At 48.9% G+C, this 21,700-nt stretch overlaps 1 protein-coding gene across 2 annotated transcripts in view; it reads left to right on the top strand.

The window, feature by feature from the left end:
- Positions 1–1,397: 1,397 nt before the first annotated feature.
- Positions 1,398–21,700, top strand: part of ZNF592 (zinc finger protein 592) — a 42,782-nt gene continuing 22,479 nt past the window's right edge. The window contains exons 1-2 of one of the 2 annotated variants that reach the window (XM_037000432.2): positions 1,399–1,526; positions 17,223–17,306. The gene's annotated coding sequence lies outside the window, so the exon portion shown is untranslated. Of the gene's footprint in view, positions 1,527–17,222; positions 17,307–21,700 lie in introns of both variants that reach the window. The other variant, XM_037000433.2, reaches the window with a different exon arrangement.

Here is a 21,700-nt window from a genome sequence, read left to right as displayed (position 1 = left end):
GGAGAAATGTCAGTTTTCCCATGAATCTTTGCAAATATTGGCAGGTATGTCGGGTTTCCCATTTTAAGTGGAATAGGGGTTTGAGCCAATTGCACGTGAGTTTTAAAGGACCCAGCAGGCCTATGGATGACTTTGGGGTCATCCAGACAGCTGATCCATGGAAACATGCAGATCTCAGTATACATGCCTCCCCATCTCAAAATATTTCTATATACATCCTTTGCATCTTTGTCGGAGGATGTGTGCCTTTTCCCCTATTTCTTCCTTCCCCACCCCTATGCCTGTTCCTTTTCTGAGATTTGGCACCATTAATGATCTAATCTCTTACCTCTTGTTCTCCCTTCTCAGCTCCTCTTTAAACCGGGGGTGGCGGGGAGGGGGCAGGAATCATACTCTTCCTACGCCTTGGGCTACAGGCCTACTTTTCTCCTCCTCTCACTGCCCAACCCGGGAAAGAATCACCACCTTTACTGCCTTCATGGTTCACACCACACATTCCTTACTGAGGCGCTGGACTCAGCTCTGCCTAGCGCACAGCAGGCCCTGGCTGATACTTCCACCCCTTTGCAAACTGGCATCTCTTTCCTGGTTCTTCAGAAGGAATTTCACCATGGTTAGCAGGGGGTGCTCACTGCCAGACCCCAGGGCTTCCTCTCTGTGCCCTACACCCTGACCTAGCTGCCACCTTAATGCCGTCTGCTTCCAGGTACGCCGTGTTCTTGGAAGGTCCTGCCGGTGACGCTGCTGGCCTTCTGCCCGCCTCTGCCAGTTCTCACCTGCAGTCCCAGCTTCCCCAGCAACTCAGAGGTCTCCCAGTCTACTGGCAAAGCCTCCAGTTCTGTGCACCGCGGGTCCCCGAGGCCACAAGCCTGCGCGCTAGTGCCCGCGTCCGGCGAGGACCAATGCCTTTAGGGCACACCCATAAGCGCCAGGCCCACGCCGCTTCGGCCGCCTTTCGCCTGACAGCCTTTTCCCAGGCCCCATACGTGCCGATCTAAGGGAAAGGACGCCGTCCCGGCTGCAGAGGCCCTCGCAGTCCGCAGGAGCCAGACAGCCGCGCAGGCCGACCGCGTCCCCCTAGCGTGGAGGCCCCGGCCCGAGGCGCGGCTGGGGGCAGGAGGCCGCGCTGCCCGCAGCGGCCGCCGGCGGGAGTCGGCCGGGCGCTCGGGGCGCAGGCGGGCCGCGGGGTCGAGGGCCCAGCCCTGCGCGGCGCCGCCCCGCCCCGCCGCCGTCGGACCGCGCAGCGCAGCCCGCCGCGGGCGGGAGGCCGGAGGCCCGAGGCCAGGCCCGGCCGGGAAGCCCTCCGCCGCACCGCCCTGGGCCGGCGCCCAGGTCCGAGCCGCCTTCCGCCCGCCGCCCCGCCCGCGGCCCCAGCCGGGCCCCGCCGCCAGGCCGGCTCCCGCCCCCGCTCCGCCCCCGGAGCCGCAGCCCCGCCCGCCACCGCCGTCGCCATGTTGTGGCTCCCGCAGCCGGCGCTGGGGACGCGCGCGGCCGAGCCCGGGGCCTGCAGCCGCCGCCGCCGCCAGGTAAGCGCCCCCCGCGGGCCGGGCCGGGCGGGCCTGCGGGCCGGGGCCCAAGCCGAGGCCGCCGCGGCCGGGCGGGGGCTGAGGGGGCCGGGGCCGAGCCCGCGCCCGCGCCGCGGCCCTGCAGCCGGGCGGACCCTGCCCGGCGCCCCGGGCGCAGCCGCTTCCCCGACCGCCGCCTGGCGGGCCTGGGCGGCCACCCCACCCCACCCCACCCCGCCCCCGGCCGCCGGGCCGCCTGCCCCTTCCGTCGCCGCCCCGCCGGCTCTCGGGCGCGCGTTACCGTCCGCCCCGCGCGGGACGGGCGGCCGCCGTCGGCGATAGCCGCGGCCCCCCGCCGGGCGCGGATAACGGTGCCGCCGCAGCCCGCCGGGGCGCCCTGTCAGCCGCCGGCCCGCCGCCCGTCGCGGGCGCACACCCGGGACCTGCCCCTTTTGGCGCCCCTCAGCCCCTCCCCCGCCTCCGCCCAAGTTCCGACCCCGGGAGGTGTCTTCGGGGGCACGCGGGGATTCCTGCTCCGGAATTGGGGGTTCCCGGGGGGCGAGCAGGCCCGTCGGTCGGGTTGGAAGCTGTTCTCCGCAGGGGCTCTTCCTGCCGGCGCGGGTGGGGGAGGCGCAGTGTGACCCGAGGGAGGACAGCGGAGCGTCTGCCGGACAGATGGCCACCTGGCCTCGGCTCAGCGGGGGAGGGGGAGGGGTCCGTCCCGCCGTGGGTGCGCCCGCTCCTGAGAAATTACTGGAGCGGCTCAGGGATTCGTAACTTTTTTTTTTTTTTTTTAGTAGGCCAGAGGTGGCATTAAAAGTCCCGGATTGGAGTAAGTCCGGTGGCCCACCCAGGGAAGCGTGTCGGGCACCCAGGACAAGCCTAGAATAGGACTGACTGGCAGTGGGAGAGTGGGACTTGGAGATAACGTGCTCTTTGGCCTGAGGTTGGCCCTCTTGCCAGGGCCGTGTGTGTGTGTGTGTGTGGGGGGGCCTTTCGCGTGCCCCGGTTGGTGTGTGCAGTGTGGCTGAGCGTACAGGATGTGGACAGGCAGATGCCTGGCCTGGGGGCGCTCGGTGGAATTTTAGGGGTCTGTTTCCTTTAACCCACAGGTACGTTACCCAGTTGAAAGAGAGGAGGAAGCATGGTGCTAACACGCGTTTTGACCGTTTTCCAATTTTTCCGTGGTCGGGGCTTTGACTCACTCAGTAAATTTTTACTTAGCGCTTAGTATGTGCCAGGCACTGAACTAGGTGCTGGGAGTACAGTGGTGAACCAGAAAGACGTGTTTTAGCTTGAGCTCATGGCCTAGTAGGAAGGCCCAGTAGCAGACAATCTTGATATTTCATTCAATAACAAATACTTGTTAGCAAATATGTGCCAGGCATTGTTTTAGATGCTGTGAAGAATGCAAGCAAATGTAACTCTCTTAGGGAGCTTTTTTCTAGTGGGAGTTAAAGACAATAAAATAAAATATATAATAAACAGTATAGTCTGTTAAAAAGTACTGAATGCAAAGGGGAAAAAGAAAATAGGAAAGGAGGGTATGAGATAGCGGTTGGGTGTTTAATTTACATGCCAGTGGCCTGGGAAGTCCTTCTAAGAAGGTGTGTTTTGAATAAAACTTTGAAGGAAGTGGTGAAGAGTGAGGGAAGGAATGATGAAGAGGATGGTGAGAGAGGGTCATGGGCCCTGATTTGGGTGGGGGGCTCAGGGAGGCTTCCCCGAGGAGGTGATGTTCAGGCTGAAACCAGTGGAGGGTTAAGAGTTAATCGTGTGTGGAGCAGTACAGAGCTTGCCAAGCTGGAGGAAGTGAAAGAGGCCTGCGTGGTTGGAGGGGCCAAGGGAGCAAAGTCTGTGGAAAGGTGGGTCAGGTCACAGGGGTCCTTGAGGACCAGATGCCTGTCCTTCTTAGTTTGGATTTTATCCCTGGGGTGATTAGGAACCTTTGGAGGGTTTTAAGTGAGGACATGATTACGTTTACATTTGAAAAGGTCTCTGGCCTCGTATGGGGGTGGACTTTGAGATAAGCAGGTAAGGCAAGGCTTTCTGTGTTGAGGGACCTAACTACTAGATCCGCTTGGGAAAGCCTCATGCAGTCTGGGGGAGATCCTTTTCGTCAGAGTCCATTTTGCCCAGCTTTTTGGAAGGGAAAGTTAAATGAATTAGCATGTATGGAGTGCCTGCAGGGTGGGAGAATCAATTTTAGAGACTTTTGCAAACATGAGCCAGTTTAACTTGATTCTCTCTGCACCCTAAGAGAAAGGTGTTGTCTTGCTTCTTTTACAGAAACAAGCCCAGCGGGGCTGGATGACTTACCCAAAGCCGCATTTGTAACTAATCTGGACTCAAACCCAGGTCTTCCTGATTCCAGAACCCACTGGTTCTGGAGCCAGACCACTGGAAGTTTGTGTCTTGTTCTGCCATTTACTAACTGAACGATTTTGAGTTATTTAATCTCTCTCATGCCTCAGTTTCCTGTTTGGAAAAGCCTCAAGCTTTTCCCAGCTTAAATGCAGATAAAGGTACTTACCTCATAGGGTTATTTTGCAGATCAAATGTAAATATTGAAGCACTTAGCTCAAATGTTAGTTGCTATTGTTGCTTAAATTTTGAAACATTCATGCTGCCTCTCAGCCATATTGTGGTCGTTTTGGATGAGGTTAAATATATATAGATAATTCTTGAATTTTGTGAGACTCTCTTTACCCCCTCCCTTTTCCTCTAAATAACTTAATGTTAAGTGTTCCATGTGATCAGCCATTCAACATTGATCTCCCATTTCATTCTTGACATTGTGATAGGACTTACGAATACAAAGTGAGTTCCTTTCTCAAGAAGTTCAGGGTGTCCAGGAGACATCAGGTATTTAAAAGGATGAGCTACGGTATACTTAACAAGTTCCCTAATGCATCTGTGGTAGAGAGCTGTCAGGAACAGTGAGTACTAAATGCCTAGGGAAGTAGGGAAGGCTTCAGGGCAGAGGTGACTTTTGAATTGGGCTTTGGAGGAAGAATAAGAGTTTTACAGGTAGGTAAGACTGGGCAAAGGACATTTCTAGTTAGAGCCATGTGTGAAATCCATGAGAGGCTTGGTTTGTCCAGGGATGAGCCTGGTAAGCTGAATTGGAGCTCTGAAAGGCAGGTCAAGTTTTATTTTATTCTGCAAGCCAGGGGGAACTATCAGAGAGTAGGAGATACATCAAATCCATAACCATGATAGGTGTTACAGTTAGTGTGGAGATGGTTGTCACCCTGGGGGGACTTTATTTTAGTGGAATCACTGTGTTTCAGTCAGTATCTGGTTCTCAGTTTCATAGACGTGGAATTCAGTTTTGTAGGGCGCTCCGATTGGGTCCAGGAAGACTGACTCACTAACCAAACTTGGAAGAGACTGATGCGTAAACTCAGGGTATTAACTGGCCATGAGAAATGAAACTGCAGAATGACAGATGTTTCTGTCCTCTGGCCATTGCTTTGCCTGCCCCCAGCCCCCTTCTGGCCAGGGCTGGGACATACTAACAAACTCTTGCTCCTCAATTCCTGTTTGTTTTTCTCAGGCTCCATGAAAATTCACCGTTTCTGTTAACATAATCTTTCCTTAAGTCCTATACAGTGTGGTCAACAATCATTATTAATTGACTGAATAATTTGTATGTTGAGTGTATTCTTTGGGTAGGATCCTGTGTTTGTGAAACTTAAGAGGAGGGTTAACTCTTTTAGAAATAAAATATTGGAAAAGGGAGTTCCCTAGACTTGGGTTACTGGATCAGGTAATGCGGATTCTAAGTGGTGTGGGTAATGTTGTGGCTAAGGGTGGCAGTGGACAGTTGTATTGGGCCATGTTCTGGGAACAGAGGTCTGTGAACTCTTGGAGGGGATGAGAGCTAGAATTTTCGTCTCTTCTCTGCACATTGCAGACAGAAAAGAAAGTAGTCATTCCTGCCCTCCTCTCAGCCTGGCGTGGCGAGCTGGAATCCTTAGGAGCTTTGAGCTTTGTTTAACACTTAATTCTGCTTCTGCCAAACCACAAGAGTGGTGGACCCTCTAGAATTTTGAGTCTATATTTTTCTACAGTGAAAAAAATGAAATCCAAGCAGGTTGTGGATTAATCCAACCTAGATTGTGGATTAATTATTTTTCCCTTAAAACTCTAAAAATAACCATACAAGAAGCTTCATGTAAGAAGACTTAGTAAATATGGATAGGTATACAAAAGAAATAAAACCAACTGATAAATCCTATAACCTAGAGCTACTGTTAATATTTTAATATTTAGTGTTTGTATTCAATCTTTGTCTCCAGCTCTGTCTTTACTTGTACATTTGTTTTAACTGTTTCTTTTCCTACAAAAATAGGGACATCCTGAATAGAAGAAAGCTCTGAGTGTTGGCGTTGGTGAGATGGAGCAATTCCATGTACCCAAAATCTGTGGACATTTCCACTGTGGGCATCTGGTCCAGCGCTCTTCGTGCTCAGGGAGTGTAGGATGTGATATCCATTAGCTGATTGAATTTGAGAAATGTTTTTAGAGGGTCAGACTGCTACTTCAGCCAACCATCCGTTTTCATTTGGCAGTGGGAAATGTGTATATGTGTGACATACATGATTCTTTTTATGACTCAAGAATTAATGAACACCTTTCAAATTTGGTGTCACCACAGAGTCAGTTCTCAAACCCATCAGTGCTTGAGCGCTGTCCTCTGATCACTGCATGACTTTGGGTAAGTTCTTTGCCTTCTCTAGTTCAGATTCTGAAGGTGTTGCACCCAGAGGTAATTGGGGCCGCTTTCTCTCATTATTAACACATCCCAAGAGATAAAGATGGTGGTGTTTATATATGTGGTTGGTTGTGGAAAGCCTGACACAGTTGTGAGTGAAAAAGGATCGTGTGTGCTGAACTTTAATCCCTGGCCTTGAACCAGCATGTGTGGGGCAGGGGTCTGTGGAGCCGTGCCATGCCTGTCTGTGAGAGCACCAGCGTTGGTAGAGCCCCTGAAAAGCCTGTGAGTAGTCCATGAAGGGTCTTCCACAAACTAAATCCACAGGCCTATCCAGGGAAGGAAGACCTACACCCTAGGTTCAGCTCAGAATGGGTTCACTTCCTCTCTGCACGGCAGTCTCCTTATTTCTGAGTGGTAGGATTAGGGGAGATTTTTACTTTTTTCTTTACCTTTTGACCTATCATTTGAATTTTTTATAAGCTTATATATCATCTTTATAAAACAAAGAAATAATTGGTAAGTCTCCCATCTGTGAGGAGCCTATGATTAGAATGGGACTTAGCTTCTAGCTTCATCTGTTGGGTGTTTTGCTTCTAAAGAAATCACTCCTTTTGGGCGGTGCCCTTGGCCTTCTCCTGGGGACCGCAGTCTCTGCTGGAGGCGTTGGTGTTACAGCCTGGGGTCATGGGTTGTACAGAGGGGCTCCTGTGTAAGCCTCACAGGCTTTCCTGGGATTTTCCTCCTTCAAGGGGCTCAGCCCATTCTGGGGGTGAGGTGGGGTCTCATTCCTTATATGCATCTAGTCTCCGGGCATAGGAACATGTCACACACACTGCCGTCGGCAAGCTGGACTGAATGGTGAGCCAGTGGGTGGGCTCGGGCCCTACCTTGTTCCCCCGGCTTGCTGCAGTTCGCAGCACTCTCCTCCAGCTCGCCAGTTCAGTTCCTGGAGATGAAGTCGCTTCTTGGCAAGCCAAGGGCAGCGTGAGACCAGAGGGAAAGGTCTGGAAGGTAGGCGTTGGTTGTCACCGCAGACCTCTCAGGCCTATGTCAGGGCCTGAACACATGTCTGAGGCAGAGCTTCGGCATTTTCAGTGGAGAGGGGAGCCCAGGGCGGGCAGCACGCAGCTGTTCAGATTCTTCCGGGGCTTGACCCAGTAGAGGCTCCGGTCTGTGTGGGCAAGGCCTGCCCTCTGCCTTGGCCTTGTTAGACACTCTCCAGACCTGAACCGAACTGGCTGAGGCTGTGAAACTACTTCACTGTCTGAGACTTCGTTAAGGCTATAAATCTTCAGACCCTTAAAAATATTAGATGTGTGATTAATACTGCAGTTATTCTTAATTAGAATGTTTACTTGTATTTAAAATCCTATGGCGAGTGACTGTAATGGGGTATGTAGGGGGGGACTTGATAATAGGAGGAATCTAGTAACCATAATGTTGTTCAAGTAATTGTACATTAACAATATAAAAACAAAATTGAAAAAAAAAAATCCTATGGCGTCTTTTTGCAACTGGGCCATCATTGATCAGTAATCTACACTTACTTGTGAAAGGCCCAAACCAGAGAGCATAAAAAAATCATTTGAGATGAACTTTGCCCTCAAGGAGTTCCCCCACTGAAAGCAATTAGAGGACAACTTGCTTCCAGACTAGAAGTGTCTTAAGGGGGTTTTTCTTTCCGAGGGTGGTGGTTACTTTCACACAGGTCACCCCTCTGAGATGGCTGGTGTCGCTTACCTCTGGGGAACATCTCTGGTATCCAAAATGGCTGAATGGCCATCTGGCAGGAGGGTGTGGTGGCAGTGATGTAATCTCATCTTTCATTACTTCACTTGTCTCCTTTTGACACTGCTTCTCTAAGCACCTGTGCCCTACAGGAGACGGTAGCCACCTCTCCACAAAATATGAACCCCAGTGCCTATCATTACACCCTTATGGCCCCATTCCCTGGGTCTAAGGCTTTTGCATTTCCACTTAGAGTCCCCTTTGAAAATATTTACACCCCCAGGAGAGGTCAGACTTAGCAGTTCATAACCAAACAGTAGCTTTAATTACCAGGAATTAATTAAGTCAACTGAGAGAACCTGGGATCCAGGCAGGCACTTGGGGGCATGAGTATCCGAAGGGACACACTCCCACGTGCCAGCAGAAACGTGAGGGCAGCGAAAGAACCTCTCACGGACATTTGTTGCTGCAGGTGGGTACTGCTAACTTTGGGCTACCCTGGGGGTCTTCTGGCTGGGGCATGGGGTCCAGCATGGCCTAGCACTAGTACTGGGAGCCTTGGGGCAGAGGAGGAATTGGGCTGAGTCTTAAAGGGTTGGGAAGATTGTTTTGTTCTTCATTTAAAAGGTAATATATGCTCAGTTTAGAAAATTTTGGAACATTCAAGAAGAAAACAAATCTCCCATAATTTTACTACCTAATGATTGATGGCTGAAATGTACAGATAGCGATGAGTGATTCTTTTACAGCAGAAGTCAGACTGTGTCACTGCTCTTACCACAGGCCTCCTGTAGCCTTCCGTCCAAGAAGAGTCAGGGTCAGCCTGGCAGCAGCCCTCTGTCACCTGCCTTGCATCCCCGTCTCCTGCGACGCCCGCCACTGCGGTGCGGCTTCCTGGGGTGCCCCAAGCACTTCCCAGCTTCATGGCTTTTCTGCTTGCTCTTCCCTCTGCCTGAAACCTCTTGCTCCTGATCGCAGGGCTTGCTCTCTCACTTGCTTCGGAATTGAGAATACATTCACTCCGATTCCCCGTTTCACTTGGAGAAGTCCTGTTGAGAAAGGCTGTAAGACTACCTGATGTATTATGAATCTTGCCTGTTTGTGTCTGTCTGTCTCCTTCAGTGAGATGTCAGCACCACGTGGGCAGGGACTTTGTTCATTTCACGGTGGTGTCTGCAGCAATTAGAGGAAGGCCTGGCACATAGTAGGTGCTCAGTTACTATTACCGAATGAGTGAATGTGGCTGTATGTGTTGCGGAAGTGGAGTGGGAAGGAGCAGGTGGCAAGAACCTGGGGGTGGGGGTGCGGGTAGATGTGGATGGGGTGGAGAGTGAGGGCGTCCTGGGCAGGAACAGAGGTCGGAGACGTGCTCCAGTCTTCCTGGTGCCCTTGAAGGGGAATGCGGTGATCTGCTGGTGCTTTGAGGCAGGTGAAGAACAGCTGCTCAGATATAAAATCAATAGACTTGGTCTAGGCCTAGACTTGCATAGGTTCTCAAAAGCCTGGCCCAAGGGTTGGCACTAATGTGGTAGGCTATAGGAAACTCTTCAGATTTTTAAGCAGAATGAGTGACCTTGGTGAAAGGGGTTTTGGGGAAGATGGGTCTTAGAAAGACATGTAGAATGAGCATAGGGAGAGACTGGAGGTGGCAAGGAAAGAGGTAATAAGGACAGGGGTGGGGACCTGGAGTGGAACACACGACATCAGTGAGACTTAGTAATGGCAGGATGCTCCCCAACTGCCTTGACAAGGGTTTCCAGTGCTCCCAACGTGGTAGAGCTTAAAGTATTGTCCATGGTGAGTTTTGGAAGTAGGGGGCAGTGTAAGTAGGAGAAAGAGAAGGTTTATGGGGTTGGCAGAAGTCGTGGGAAGCAAATGCGTCCTGCACTGGGCCTGATCTCACAGACTGCAACCCAGGATGGGAGTGGGTCTTTCTTTCTGGTCTGCTGAAAACTGCTCCCTGTCTGAGGGTAGCTGTCAGTGATTTTGGATTTTCTCCTGAACCTATGCATATAACAAGACAGTATCTGAAATCCATTTGTTCGATCACTTTCTTTCAATTGTATTTTCTGACTCCAAAGTTTTGTGTTTCTCAAAACAAATTGTCTTTGATTCACACACCCATTTGGATTGAATTAATTGACTGGAAATACTTATTTTTAAATTGTTTCTGTTTCATTAGGCTTCTAGCCTGTTTTTACCAGGGCTTTGGCCAAGATGAGCTCAGTGGAGAAGTGTTTTTGATATAATCAGCTTCTTTATGGTCCTTTGGTATAAGTTATGTTTTGAGATTGGTGTTTCTGATATATTCATTCCTAAAATAAATATTTGAGTGCCTGCTATGTGTCAGGCACTATTCTAGGTATTGGGAATATGACAGGGAAAAAGTAAATAAATATCTTAACCTCATGGAGTTCATATTCTAGTATATGCGGACTTACAGACAATAAGTGAAAATATGAAATACAAGAGATGGTGAAAAGTATTATGGAGAAAAACAAAACAGGGATGGAGTATGAGAATGCTTGTTGGAGGCAGATTTTCTATTTTAAATGAGGAAGTCAGAGAAGTCTCACTGGTAGCAGACATTTGGGTGAAGATCTGCAGGAGTGAGAGAGGGAACCATGCAGATTCCTGAGAAAGTGATGAGGGTGGAGAGAACAGCCAGAGGGAGGCTTGAGGAGCTCAAGGGACAGCGGGGACGTCAGTGTGGCCCCGGCTGGAGTGCGAGGGGGAGGGATGGGAGAGGAGGCCCAGTGATCCCCCCGGGCCGGTGAGTCCTAAGCCTGTGGCGGCTGTGCAGGGCCATGGTGGACTCCACTGTCCTCTTTAGAAGGATTACCCTGGCTGCTGGCACTGGAAGAGTGGGGCTTCGGCCCTGGCTGTCAGCCGAGAGTAGGCATCAAAGTCTGAATCAGTGGGAGGCTTTCCTGGGCCAGCTGCTAGGGCCATCCAGGACTCCAGGGTCAGCTGGAGCACAGATGCGACTGCTGGGACTTACCCAGTGCTGCCACCACTGCTCGCTGACCACTGGGTAACCACCACAGCTTCAGTCAGTCTGCAGGTGGGCCCAGGAATCTGCACTGTTACCAAGCTGTTCGGTTATTTGTCAGGCCAGTGGTCCCTGGACCACACTCTGATTTAAAGACAGTGGTCCTCAACCCCAGACATAAGATGTTTTTTGTTTTTTGTTTTTTGTTTTTTTTGAGAGGGCATCTCTCATATTTATTGATCAAATGGTTGTTAACAACAATAAAAATCAGTATAGGGGGGTCAACGCTCAATGTACAATCATTAATCCACATAAGATGTTTTTTTTAAAAAAAATGCCTCGCACCACGCCTAAAGACTCTGATTTAATTGGTCTGAGGCCTTGATGTTACTCCCCAGTGCTCCCTGGGTTCTACTGTGCACCCAGGACTGGAATCACTAGACTGAGGGTTAAATAAGCCTCATACCTGGTATTTGATGGAGAGATTTGAATGGGTAACTGAGTAGGAGACTTCAGCTCCTCTGCAGAAGCTTAAAGCAGAGCCTGGAATAACAGGACTCTTTCACAGTAATAAAAACTCTTTTCAGTTTGTGTACTTTAGCTCATTTGATTACATTGCCTCTCTGGGCTTCTGTTTCCTCGCTTGTGGCATCAGTGGCTTACATTTAATGGTTTCCCCGAGTCTCTTTTGCTCTGACAGTTCTTAATTTTTCTGGTTTGGAAACACCTTTAATCCAGCATGATGTTCTAGGGACTGTTTTCTAATCTTGGTCTTACAACACCCTCTGGTGTGTCGTAATTACGGCAAGGGCTGTCTGAATGTCTCAATAGCAACCGAAGGAAAGTGTGTGCCCCATACAGTAGCACCTCGGGGAGAGGAGGGCCTGGGGGAGTCACACAGGTGAGATCTGACTACCTGATTCCAGGTCGTGGAGGGGAAGAGCTGCTTGGTCCTTGGAGGCAGGAGGGAGCCTGAGCATTAGTCTTGGCTCTGCACTCACTGGTAAATTCCTTGTGAAGCGGGAATAGTGTTGTATAAACTGTGAGGTTCCTGTAAATCCAAGCCTGTGCACGTGGCAGTCTGACCTGGAGAAACAGCAGCCTGGGTCCGTGGTGCCTGATGCTCAGTCTGCCAACCCCTTTCTGCAACCAGACTGCGCTTTTGGGTATGAGAAGCGGTCTGAGTGACCCAGCGGGTCCCGTGGTTGCAGGAAGCAAGGTTAACCGGGAATAAATAACCAGGCCGCTCATTGGAGCACCTCAGAACCAACTTACATAAGACATTTGATCTAAGACACCCCGTTACGCCACCCCCCTCCCCTCCCCTCTCCCCCGCCCCGGCTCTGACTTTTGTCCTCATTTGGACACCACAGTGTTTACTTGTTAGGTTATGTTTTGAAATGTGAAGGTCCAAATAAAAGGAAAAACTTGAGGAAAAAAAAATGTTTTCTCTATTTCCCTTCTATAGAATTGGAATAATGAGTTTCCTTCTCTTCCCTTCTAAAGTTTTCCATTAATATTGTGTATATCTCTGTTTAGAATCCAAACTAAATGCTGGTTTGTCAAAGTTAAGACAAAAAGGAAGTCATGTTTGGGGATGCACAATTAGAGTGAGAGTGAGCAGAATTAGAGTTGAGACTTTATTGTGTTGTTTGTAAGTACATGTACCTGATGAACTGTTACCAGTTTCTCTGTGCTGGGCAATTAAATCGGACTCTCGAGGGGTTATAGTCCATCATTACTAGTTTCCCAAAGTGATTCTGATGTCGAAAACCACCTTGTTTTAAAAAATGCGTCCTGCCACCCTGTCTTCTGTTATTCTTCTCACCTGTTCAGGGCTTGTCCCGTCCCCGCCTCTCCCCACCTGATGATGTCCCCCAGGCCCCTGGTTCCTTCACCCACTCCTTCACCTTCTGCTTCCATCGTTCAGGCCTCCTGAGCCCTGGAGGATGAGCTGTGTGGAGGGGTAACTGGCCTTCACTTACTTTGTTTCTGTCCCCTGTGCATGCTTCCAGTCAGCCTGATGTTTAGGGACTCAGCAGTCTGCCTGGGCACCCTGAAATACTTTGCCTTAAAGTGTGCTGACCACTGAGATTGGCATAATACTTAACAAATGTATTTGCTGTGTTTAAAGCAGTGTTGTAAGACCTTTACAAATATTAATTCATGTGGGGAAACTGAGACACAGAGGTGAAGAAACCTGCCCAAGGTCACCTGGCTAGTAAATATAGACCTGGGATTTGAACCCGGGTAGTCTGTGCTCTGAACCACCACACTGGGATAGGGGAAGGGGAGAAGAGCTGGGGCTGGGCAAAGTTTTACCTTTGACTACATTGGGGGACTTTCGGCGTGTATGTTGGAGGATTTTCTCAGGTTCTGACCCTGACCTTTTACTATTACTATTACCTAAACTTTAACATTTCCCTTCAGGCCTGTTAAAGACATCTTATTTTCCCGCTGCCCTTAGGTGGTGTTTGGAAACTAGTCCACGCACCTAGGTAGGTGATACTCCCTTCTCCATAGCTCTGTACTCCCAGCAGCGCTCACCACACCCTTGTTTTGAGGCCCTCACCGAGGTATGATGTCTAGGCTTACCTGAGCTGGCCTCGAAGAGCTGAGAATGTGGATACAAGTGATTTTGTTAATGTTCCTTGGTAGTTATGCTTTTTAAAATTGTGATAAAATATGCATAACAAAATTGACATTTTAGCCATTTTGAAGTGTACTGTTCAGTGGCATTAAGTGCATTCACAGCTGGAGTACAGCCATTACCACTGTCCATCTCCAGAACTTTTTCATTGTCTCAAACAAATTTGGCACCCCTTAAACACTAACTCTCTGTCCTGTCTCCCCAGCCCCAGGTAACCACTGGTTCTGCTTTCTGTCTCTATGAATTTGACTATTCTGGGACCTCATCTAAGTGAGTGAGGTATTTTTGTGTCCAACTTATTTCACTTAGCATAGTGTCTTTGGGTTCATGCATGTGGTGGCATGTGTCAGAACTTCATTCCCTTTTGAGGCTGAGCAATACTCTGTTGTGTATTTATATCACATTTTGTTCATCTATCTGTTGGACACTCGGGTCGCCTTCATCTGTTGGATATTATGAACATGGGTGTACAGTGACTTCTTGAGACCCTGGTTTCAGTGCTTTTGGGTTTATACCCAGAAGTGGAGTTGCTAGATCATATGGTAATTCTATGTTTGATTTTCTTTAGAGACTGCCGTTCTGTTTGCCATAGTGGCTGCATCATTTTACATTTCCACGAGCAGCGTAAAAGAATTCCAGTTTCTTCACATCCTCACCAACACTTGTCATTTTCTTTTTACAGCCACCCTAATGGGTGTGACTTTGGTGGTTATCTAGTTGGACCCACGGAGTCCACTGACCAAGGGTCTGGTTCCTAGTTTGCTGAAATGTACAAATGTAGAGAAAATAATGATAGACCTCCATGTACTCCTCACCCAGACCCAGCAGTCATCGATTCATGGCCAATCCTGCTTCATTTCTAAATGCCCTTCCTGCTCTCCTCCTCTTCCTTTGTGTCGATTTGAGGCAAATCCCAGACGTCACATTTATTTTATCTATGAACATTTCACCATGTGTCTTAAAAAGATAAGGACTTTTATTCCATTTCATCTGATGGCAAAAGGGCACATAGGGATGTTTCTTTGGACACGTTATCTCCCTGTTACCCCCTCGGGTCACCGGGACAGACAGTGTGGCGCATGTGTGGTCACCTGGGTGTTGCTAGACTGGGTTGTTGGAGAAACGCTGCCTTGGCCGGTGCCCACCTTCCTGCAGGAGGCTGACGCCCTCAGGCCTGAGTCGCCCTGGGGGACAAGCCCGCCCTGGTCTCTGTTGAGAGGGGAAGGAGGGGGGTGAGGAGGAGGGACGCGAGAGAGTTATCTGAGGGCACACTGAGGTGCCCCGAGACCGCCAGTATTCCTTGTGTGCCGTCCTTCCCCAGACCGTTCAATTTTGGGGTCTTTGGGACTGCGGTTTGCTTGCGGTAGGTGAGACTCAGCTATGCAACGCATGGGTACCAGAGATGGGGAAAGAGCGAGCCCGGGGCATGGCCGTTTTTCCTTCCTGGGGCTCTTTTGTTCAGGGAGTAGAGGCTTGGTTCCCAGCAGGTCTGGGGTTACTGGCTTCTTGCTTAAATGTGGGAGTCCCTGCGACCAAGAGATGATGCTCTTACAGGGCTCCTGGGGGGACTCCTGGGGGATGGTGTGTGAACAGGAGTCCTGCCTCCCTTTCTCTCAGTTCCTGGGTCCTGTTCCCTTCCGAGAAAGGGCAGTGCCCAGTTAGTGCTGAGATTTTCCTGAAAGGAAGGAAAGGCAGAGGGGGTACAGGTGACAAAGGGTCGGCTTTCTGTCCGTTCTCAGCTCTGTTTTGACTTTGTTGCCTATACCGATTTCCACTTGTGTCATCAGGACGGTCCTGCATGATCCCAGGGCATTCCAGGTCTACCCACCTTTATTTTTTTCTTTTTCTTTAAAACAAAAGGGGGGGCTTTATTGCGAAATATAATCACGTGGCATACGGTTCACCTATTTAAAGTACGCTGTTCAGTAGGTCTTAGTATCTTCGCAGACTTGCATCCCCTTTTCTTAAGACTCTAGACTACTTTGTGCCCTCCTCTTCCCTGTGGCTCTTAGAGCCAGCCTTCCCCCCACCGCTGGCATCACACTGACCCCCGTCCTCAGGACAGATGACCTTTTTGTGTGGACACTGGCCAGTAGGCACTTTGAACTGATAAAATATTTACCTTTCTCCCCGCGGTAGGAGCCCAGGATTCACAGACACGTGCTGCTTCAGGCAGACCCCTTCCCACTGGCAAGGTCCCATCACCACTCAAGGTCTGTCTGTTTACAAAAAGTTGTAAAAAGTGGAACACGAATAATGTTACAGATTTACCGATTGCTTGACTGGTAATAAACCTGCCTTGGAATCTGTGACTGTTCTTGAACAATCTTAGTTCTGGGCAGAAAGCCTGTCAGGTCACTCCGCCTTTGTACTGGTGGGTTACCTCCCAGCAAACACTTTGGAGCTTAAACACAGACAGTGAAGAAATTGAATAATGTGTCGGGCGGTGGTAGGGGCTGAGAAAAGCAAAGAGGGCTAAAAGGGCAGAGATGGATGGCCAGAGTGGATACTTAGATACGCTGGCCATAGAAGGCGCCTGGCAAAGTCATATTTGAGTAAAGGCCTGAAGGAAGTGGGGAGTGAGTCCACAGAGATCTGTGGGAAGAACTTGCCAAGCAGAGGGCACGGTAAATGGGAAGGTCTGAGCAGGAGCATGTCCAGCATGCTTGGTGAGCAGTAAGCAGGTACCTGCGGGCCTGGGTCAGCCCGGGTGGCAGAGAGGTGTGGGAGACGGGACAGCCTGATCCTTCTACCCGTGAGCGGTGGGACCATGTTGAAGCTTTGAGAAGGGGTGGGCTGTGATCTGATGGGCGTTTGAAAGCAGCCCTCCGGCCGCTGAGCGCGGGCGGGAGAGGCAAGTGGGGGTGCAAGGAGAGCAGCAGGCATCAGCAGCGACTCTGGAGAGGGTGTTGGCTAAAGGCCAGGGAAATGGTTGAATGTGGGTGTACCTTGAAGGTGGAGTTGACAGGATTTGCTTATGGATTGGATGAAGGGTGTGAAGGAAAGACAGGACTCAAGCACGCCAAGGTCTGGCCTAAGCAACTGGAGGGATGGAGTCGACGTTCATTGAAACGAGGAAGACTGTAGGAAGAAATCAGGAGCTACATTGATTTGGACGTGCTAGGCTTGAAATGCCTGTCCAAACCTAGTTTAATTAATTGGGGATACCAATTAATTAATTTAGGGAGTGCCTAATGAGGGCAGAAAACCTCTGAAATGGCAGAGAGCCTCTACTGGAGTGGCTGCAGTGGAGGCAGAGAGTGGGCCGCAAGGAGGGGCCAGGCAGCTCCCAGCGAGGACAGGGAGCCCCTAGGAAGCCAGTGGCTTACACAGGTGTGGCAGCTGTGCCTTCGGCATGTCCGGGAGGGCACGTGAGAGCAGGCCTGGCCTTTCATCTGTGTCCTCAGTGCTAGATGAATGTTGGCCTTCGGTGAATGTTTGATGGATGAACTTCCCATGTCAGCTGTAATATGAAGAGTTTGGACTAGTCCAGTACCCTGGAATCAAGTGAGAAGCTTAAAAAAAAAATCTGGTGATCCATCCCAGACTACTAAGTCGGAATTCCCATAGTGGGAGCTTGGGCTTCTGCAGTTTGAAGTCACTTCCCATGTTATTCTTTTGCAGCCAGTCCAGCAGCAGTCTGCAGACGGGCACTGGGAAGCCACTGGACCACATCCTTTCTGAGGTCCCCTTCAGCTCTAACATCCTGTGAGTCTTGTCAGAATACTTGCCATGCAATCTCTTCCTGGGAATGGGAATTTTGGTGGGTGGGTGGGTCTGGAGGGAGAGAGGAGAGGAGAAGCTGCCTTGGGTGAAGGGCACCTTGGGCAAGGCAAGCAGGGCAGGTGCCTCAGCCAGGACCTTGGAGAGGTTCTGGGCCACAGGAGCACTGCTGGTTCACCTGCCACTGGGAGCCGGTGTGCTAGGTCCTGAGAAGAGAAGGGAAAGGACTTGGGGAGAAGCTCGCAGACTAATGAGAAAAGCCCACTACGGGAAGTGCTGCCTCGGGAGGAGGGAGGAGGAGGGGGCAGAGGAGGGCACTGCGGCGCTCAGGCGAGGCATCCTGGAGCAGAAGCTCAGGCGAGGAGGCGCCTTCAGGCACAGTTGTTTTGGGGCCAGTGGCGTGGAGTATCAGATACTCTGCTCTAGTCAGGAGGACAGCTCCAGCCCTGACAGAGGCCTGAGAGGGTCTGGGACAAGCACGGGTCGGGGAAGGGCACTGTGGGAGATGGCTGGAGAGGTGGGCAGAGGCCGGATGGGGATGGCTTTGCCATTCTCGGCAGAGAGTTTGAGCTGCATCCTGAAGGTACAGGGATTTTGAAGGGGGGGCGTTTCTGTGATCGGATATGTGTTTTACAGCACCTCTGTAGCAAATTGTGTGCTGGAGGGGTAGAGACTAGAGGAAGGAAGGGCCAGGTGTCTAGTGGTGTCATTTGGCCTGGGTCCCCTGGGGTGCCTGACTTCTTGTACTGCTGAGACTCTCTTAGACTGTCTTCTGCTAGATTAAATTAGAATACCAGGTACCTCACAAAATGAAACATTGGCCGCTGACTGACTCAGAACATCTGTGACTTCGGGTCAGTTAGGCCTTGTATTCAGGAGAGTAATGATGTGTACATGTTTGCTCATCATTTTAGGTGTTAAGGTTTATGTACAAATCTGATACTTCTAGATTAATTTGCTAATGCAGCCTAGCCTATTCAAGAACTCAAGATCCTTCAAGTTAGTTTAATTTTACACATTAAAATTCCACCAAGGTGTCTAAGATCTTCATGCAGGTGATAGGTGACAGACAGCATAGGGGTGAAGGCCAGTTCTGGTGGTCATAATTTCTTAGTCTTTTAGTTCTACCATTCCCTGTCTGGGGCTCTATTCTGAGTCCAGGAATGTGGGGTTCTTTCTGCTTTCCTTTGATCCAGCTACAGTTTCACTGAATTCCCTTCTCTGCCACCTAGGGAAGTAATGGTTTCTGATCAGTGTTGTAGCCAGAGTCCAGACGGAAGCTCCTGCAGGTCACGGGGGCAGCTGCTCGGTCGCATGCTTGCCTTCTCTCTCTCCCCTTGCCTGGCTTCCACTCCTGGATCAGAAGACATTCCCCGTCCTGGCAGCCGACTCGAGCACTTTCTCCTGGTCTCTGTTCTGCTAAGTGATCTCTCTCTCTCTGTATCATCCAGCTTGAGTTATTCTTTACCACTCTTGGAATGCTCCTTTTAATTAAAATAGAAAGCTGAGGGTAACTTTCATTTACCCATTTTAAACCTCTTAACATTGCAACAGTAATCGAACACGTGTTGTATCCATATGTAAACCATAGTCAGGCATATGCAGGAGCTTAAAGAGTTCACCGCCAGGTTGTGAAAGCACATACCCAGATCCCTCTTCTAGTCCTCATCTAGCAGACAATGGTAAATTTAAGGAAACTTAATTTGGCTGTGTTACAGTCCAGTGTCCCTTAAATCATGCTGCCTTTAACTTGCACTGTAAAATCTGTAATTTTTGCTTCCTTGTCTCATTAAACAGAGTATACTGAATAAAGATCAGATATTTCTTAATGCTTTTGGAGTGCCTCTGCCCCCTTGAACCAAATTTAAATACTGTTAAGAAAAACAGATGACTAAGTTTAATATTTTTGAAATTCAAAGGCTTTGATGTCGAGAGAAAGAAACTCATAGTTTTAGTGGCAATTCCTTGTTCTTAGTTCCTCAGAGCCTTTTTGTTTTGTTTTGTTTTGTTTTCATTCTTAGATTTGAGTAAATATGAATGTTACTACATACATATCTATGTTCCCTGTAACTTTGGTATATTTTATGACTAATGGATAAAGTCACCTTTTATTTGTCTAAATCTTTTGTTTCAAACTTCAGAATGCTGCCCTCTCCTGTCCAGTATTTTAAGTTTGGTGAACAAACCTGTATTTCAGTTATGTCCCCACCTTTCCCCTTAATCTTCCGTCTCTGCTGAATAATATAGAGATCTAATTTTTAGGCTGTCATGACAAAGCTCTTCCACCTGTGGACCTCTCTGATTCGGGTCTGTCTGTCTGCAGGCATGGGGACCAAAACTGCCTGGCACTTGGGCTGTCACACAGGGTGTTTTTGAATAAGGGCAGGATCACAAATATTTCTGTTTCCAGTATCCTTTCTGACAATGCCTAGTGTTTTCTGGACTTGTTGTGATGAAACATGCAATGTAGGGTCTTAAGGGAACAGCCTAAGCTGATGTCCAAGCCTTTTTATTGAACCGTTTAGCTTCTAAGCCATTATTCTAAAAGTATAATTGGAATTGCTTCTCCCTGAATGGTCTTCACGTTTGCCGTCACTGATGATCCTTTGCCGTAATCTCACCTGTTCATGCAGCCTCATGAGAACTTCTTGTCTTTTAAGTTTGCATTTTGATGTCTGTAAGAGCTCTAAGGACATTTGTAATCATTGCTTCAGTTAACACTTGTCGGTACCCAGTGGAGGACACAGGGTGAGTGGCGCCCGTAAGCCTCCTCCCTCGTGAAGCTGGTGCCTGAGTAATGTTCTTCTGCTGGATCGTCGGTTCCCAAAGCACTGTGGCAATGAGACCTCCTCTGTAAGTTAGTCTGCATGGGCCCTGATGTAGTGATGGTGTCTTTGATGGCCGGTCATTGGGAACGCATGTGGATATAAGGTTGAGTCATCTTATGGGTTGGAAAGGTCCATTCTAGGTATTTTATGAAAGCCTTAAACTCCAGTCCAGGACTGGTCAGTGGTTCCCCATATTCATTCACATACATTCACTCAAGTTCTGTGAATTCAATCTTTTAAAACTGTTTTTTGGTGAAATTTTGGCATTTAAAGTTTATGGAAATTCTGCCTACTAGTTTCTCTGTAATCATACTATTTTTACCCCTCAAAGAATTCTGATAGGCTAATTAGGCCTGATGAGGCCCTTTCACAAATAAAGTGTTATTCCCTCTTATCCAGTTGACATGTTTATTACATGTTTGGTAAAATTTCTTAGGCAAGTAATAGACCCTGTAATAAAAAATGGGAATTTATATTTACTTTTTTTTAGTTTCCAGATCTTCCCTGAGGAGAAACCTATAGCATAAAGGATATAGCATCAATCTGCCAGTCCTGGAGTTGCCTTCGCCCTCCGAGGGGGTCACACACACTGTAGCATGGTTCCTCCGTCTCACCCTTGAATGAAATTCGCTCTTAGCCTGAACCACAGAGAACCAGTGAGCCCTCGGCCTGCCTTGCCTGTTGGCCAGGCCCCTCTGACGCCAGGAGAGCTCGCGCGCCTGGGTCTGGCCTGTCCAGATGCCTCAGGCTGAGCCCTGCTCCGTGCTCTGCAGGGGGGGCCCTGGGTCCTGGCTGGTATTCTGGGCATGGGGCAGACGCCACCCCCAGGCTCCAGCCCTGAGAGCTGTTGCCAGCCAGCTGGGCAGCTGTGTGTCGTTTGCTCTTCCTAATTTACGACAGGTTATGCACACTAGTGTATGCTGAAGATTTTCACTCTGACTGCACTTTTATTTTAATTTCTTCACTGATTTCTAGCTGGCTGTCTCCTGCTGAGTCATGCCAGATGGGCTTTTGGAATTTTAATGATTTTCAGAGTTCTCTTGTAAGAGACTCTCAAATTTTTTGACCTGCCTGATTTTTTCTTTTTTTTGTATATTAAAAATATAATTTGGTAAGGCAATATGAGAAATACAGTTTGAAATAAATAGTTTGAATAAATAATTTGAAAATGCAGAGAGATAAAAGAAAGAAAATAATTTCACTATCTGTTAAGATACTTAAGATTTTGGAGTATTCTTTTAGCCTTTTTCACAAAAACTATGTTTTAATTTTTTGTTTTAAATGGAGATTGTACTGTATATACATTTCAGTATTTTTTCGTCAGTTTATAATAGAAGCATTTCTCATAGCCTTAAATATTGATCTGTAATGATATCTACTGTTCATTTGTGTTAATATACCATAATTTATTGAACCAGTTTCCTATTAATAAACACATTAAACTTGTGTTTAATTTTTTATTATAAAACAATTTTGTTAAATTATTTTTTAATGATTATCTTTGTCATGTGCATCTCTATTTCCTTAGGATACATTTCCGAAAGTGGAATT

The sequence above is a fragment of the Manis javanica genome, chromosome 18 (assembly GCF_040802235.1).
Source record: "Manis javanica isolate MJ-LG chromosome 18, MJ_LKY, whole genome shotgun sequence".
Classification (NCBI taxonomy): Eukaryota; Metazoa; Chordata; class Mammalia; order Pholidota; family Manidae; genus Manis; species Manis javanica.
The sequence above is the reverse complement of the archived record's forward strand: the minus strand, read 5'-3'. Positions and strand labels throughout refer to the sequence as shown.